Source organism: Nelumbo nucifera, chromosome 3, assembly GCF_055504915.1.
Source record: "Nelumbo nucifera cultivar China Antique chromosome 3, China Antique-T2T, whole genome shotgun sequence".
Classification (NCBI taxonomy): Eukaryota; Viridiplantae; Streptophyta; class Magnoliopsida; order Proteales; family Nelumbonaceae; genus Nelumbo; species Nelumbo nucifera.
The window spans coordinates 69,163,510-69,167,872 of NC_142651.1; the positions used below are offsets into that span (position 1 = coordinate 69,163,510).

General features: G+C 38.1%; 1 non-coding gene across 1 annotated transcript; it reads left to right on the forward strand.

The window, feature by feature from the left end:
- The first annotated feature begins 1,288 nt into the window (after positions 1 to 1,288).
- LOC148801315 (small nucleolar RNA R71) lies at positions 1,289 to 1,395 on the forward strand. The gene has a single exon (XR_016084868.1). It is a non-coding gene; the product is annotated as a small nucleolar RNA R71 (small nucleolar RNA).
- Positions 1,396 to 4,363: the final 2,968 nt, after the last annotated feature.

Sequence of the window (4,363 nt, forward strand, 5' to 3'; positions counted from 1 at the left end):
AGATATTACATCTTTGTATCAGGTATATTCCTCTCCCATTTTTTTGGTTCAGATCTGGTTTAGTTTATTGTTCAAGATTGATCCTTGAAAATATGATTTTCTAAATAGGGAATACGATTCCCAGTTGAAGGGAGAGAAAAATTTTTGAAATTCGCCCCTTATTCCGCAATCTTTGGGCGTCCATAGGATGGATCTCTCATCCCTTCACCTGGATCCTTCAGTTTTGGTGGTAGCTTATTTTGAAGAATGGCCGAACATTCTTCGTTTAGTTTTACCATATCGCAATCCTCCCATTTTCTTTTATTGGACATCACCTCCTTCAGGAATTTTGCATAGTTGGGCATCTGTGATAACACATCAAGAAGAGGAAGGTTAATGTGAATCTTTTTAAACACTTCCAAAAATTTTTCAATTTGTTTATCTAATTTGGCCTTCAAAACTCTTCTTGGGTAGGGAATAGGGAGTTGAATTTCATGTAAATTTAGTTTAGGTGTACTTCCCTCATTCTCCTTTTGTAGATTGGCCGATTCAGCTTCCTTGTCGTCTTCTTGGGATTGCCGATTGTCTTCCTGCTTCTTAAGGCTATGGTATTCACATGCTCTCTAGGATTCTTTTCTCTGTTGCTGGATAGCCTTCCTCTTTCCTTTCTGATAATATGCTCACGATCTGCCCCACTTGAGCCTCTAAGTTCTTAAATGATGTTTCATGGCTTTGGAATTTTGCTTCAGCAGTGTTGATGGACTTAGAGATCATCTCTTCCAAATTGCTCTTTTTTTCTTGTGGGGGCGGCTGTGGCTGAAATCCCATGGGTGCCTTTTGCTGATTATTGCTCCATGAAAAGTTTGGATGACTCCTCCACCTTGGGTTGTATGTATTTGAATATGGGTTGTAGTTTGTCCTGCCAGCATGAGAGATAAATATAGCATTCTCATGGGAAATAAAAGGACTATTTATTTGTCAATCAGAATTGGCATGTCCTATTTGACCACATAAATCGCATGAGATGCTAGATGGTATACTAATGGTTGCAATACTAAAATTATCTAGTCTCTTATTTAGATTGGCTATTTGTGCAGATAGGGATGCAAAGGAATCTATGTGGTGTACTCCCCTTTGATTGGTTCGGTCATTGCTCCACTGGTAGCTGTTTGATGCCATCTCCTCCACTAAGTCATATGCTTCCTCTAGATTTTTCCTCATGATTGTACCACTTGCGGCTGCATCAATGATGGACCGATTAGAGGGGGTAATACCATTATAAAAAGTTTGTATTTGTCGCCAAATTGGTATCCCATGGTGGGGACACTTCCTAAGCATCTCCTTGAATCTTTCCCATGCTTCATACAAGGATTCCCTCTCAAATTGAGCAAAGGTAGTAATATCATTAATTAACTTTGCTGTTTTAGAGGGTGGGAAATAATTTAGCCAAAAATTTCTGGGTTAGATCATTCCAAGTGGTGATACTTCATGCAGGGAGTGAGTTGAGCCAATCTTTAGCTCTATCACGCAATGAAAAAGGAAATAATCTTAGCTTAATAGCATCATCACTAACTCCATTATGTTTAAAGGTATCACATATTTCAAGGAAGTTAACGATGTGTGCAATAGGGTCACCACTTGGTAACCCACTAAACTGAATACTAGTTTGGATCATTTGAATTATTGCAGGCTTTATTTCGAAATTATTGGCATGGATGGTAGGCCTGCAAATGTTGGATGTCGCCCCATCAATGTTTGGACAAGCATAGTCCAAGAGGGTGCGATTTCCTTCTTTCATCTCTCCTTCTATCTCTATGCCTAGTTCGCAAATAACAACCTCTTCTCTTGCTTTTCCTTTGTTGGCCCTTTGCAACAAGCGAAGGGTCCTTTCAATCTCAGGATTGAATTATGCTAATCCTTCCTGTCTAGTGCATGTCATGCACTAGTAAATCTGAACCAGCAGAATTCGAACAAAAAAATAAAAATAATAACAGAAATAAAAACAAATAAAAAGAAAATAATAACAGAAATAAAAGGTCCAAATTAATCAAGGTTAACAAATTCTAATATTATTTTAGGATTAAATCCCCGACAATGACGCCAAAAACTTGATAGCTATAAATATATAACCCTAGCAAGTGCACTAGTTATCAAGTAGTATAATAATATCGTTCACACAGGGATTTAACAAAATAAGTATTAGAATCACAATTTTCCCTAATTATTTGGACAATCAAAATTTAGGATTGAGCAAGACTACTAAAAATAAAACTGGAACAAAGAAAATAAAAACAAGGGTGATTACTAATCGAATATGCAAATGATGAAATCGCTAGGACTTTTGGTCCACCTAACCAATGTAAGGAATATTGATGGGTCCGATTATCCAAGACTAATTGTCATTCCCATAAGCTGAGATTTTCCCAAATTTATTTAATATTCTCTCTCAAGATATACTAAACCTACGCCCATCAGGTAACCCTTTGATCTCTCGAGTAGAGCTCTCAAGATGGAAGTGCATTAAGTCCAAGAAAACCATTAAATTCAGATGAATCATGTATATATATCTCTATATATCATTCAATTCACACTATGAACTATTCTGTCAATTATGTGAATTCCTCTCTCAATTCATTCACATAACCCAAATCAATTAAGAGGTAGCCAAGCTCTTAATTGCATTAAGCACAATAATTCATAAACTATATGGAAATCACAATCTTGGATAAATCAAGAAGATAAAAATATATTCATTAACATGGTTATGCTTTCCATAGCCCTAGCAAGAAACAAATCAGTTCATGATGGAAGAATTAAAGCAAACAAAGGGGAAGAAAGAACTCTTGAATTCGCCCATGGTGTTGAGATCTCCTCTTTTTGCTGCCACCTTCTTCTTGAAGTTTGTTGAATTCTTGAACCTTTCTTGAACCCTTCTTGACTGATTGCTCCTTGCTTCTTGATTCAAATAAGAAATTGAGTGATTCAGTGATGCGTTTAGCTGGTCGGCCCCCTCCTTTATATAGATTGAAGGGGAGGGGGGTGGTCTCCTACTTCCTCTTGAAGTTAATCTTACAAGAATGGAAAGTCCTATCCAAATTTTAATCTTATCTCTTTATCTAATGAACTCAATCCCTTTATCTCTCTAAGATTACATTAGGAATTTAGATCTGGAAGGATTCTTCTTAGTTTCTTGTTATTGGATTCATAATAGACCTCCTCTGCGAATTGGGCTTCAGTTAGGCTTTTCTGCGAGTTGGGCTTTAGCTGCGGATTGGGCCTTTCTACGAAATCGCCCCAACTTCGGGCCCGGATTTGACTTCGATGCAGGCTGATTCTAGTGGGGCTTGAATCAGCCCATTCGGATTTCGGAGACGTGAGTTAGGCCCAGATCACTGAACGATGTCGAAACTGTGAAAAATCATCCGATTTGTCTTTCTTTGCTCTTGATGCCTTCTTTCATGCCCTGAACAGAAATTGAGTCCAATTAGGTGCTAATTCAGTATAAAAGATAGAGTAAATGGGGATAAAAATATGATAAATTCTCCTCTCTCACTAGACAACTCAATACAGAGGCAATTCGATCAGATCAAACTAGCCAAGGACATATTGGATAGTCTAAAGACAATGTACGAAGAGCAGAACCGTTGTACTCGACAGAAGGTCTTGAAACTGTTCATGACTGTGCAGATGTCCAAAGGGCAGAGAGTTCATGACCATTGTACTCGACAGAAGGTCTTGGCACGCAAGTGGATGTCATCCTGAATTCTTTGCCCTCTTCCTTCAATGCGTTCACAATGAACTATAATATGAATAAGCTGAACGTCAGTGCGCAGAAACTCATAAATATGTTACAGAGGGCCGGGGATTTACTTAAGAAGGATGAGCCCGTGGTTATGCTTGCTGAAGCTAACAAATCGGGCAAGAAAAAGAGAAAGGCAAAGAAGCCCCAAAAGAAAGCTGCGAAGCCCAAGAAGCAGAAGAAGAAAAAGGCATCTGATGTCTATCACTTTTGCAAACAGACCAGCTACTAGAAGAGGAACTGTCCTGCCTACCTGGAATCTAAGAAAGGTAACATCAAAACTTGTGTCATAGAAACTAATATGTTAGTTACTTCTGTGTCCTGGTGTGTTGACTCCGGGGCTTCAACTCATGCGTGTAAGTCACTACAGGGGTTCAAAGTTAGCAGAAGATTGAGTGAAGGAGAAGTAACACTATTCTTGGGAATGACAGCAAGTGTTGCAGCTGCGGCAATAGGAACCATAAAATTAGTATTTAGAGAAGGAGTGCTTGTATTTAAAGATTGTCTTTATGTACAAAACTTAAGAAGAAATTTAATTTCTGTTTCTAAACTGTGTGTTGATCGATATACTGTTTATTTTAGTAA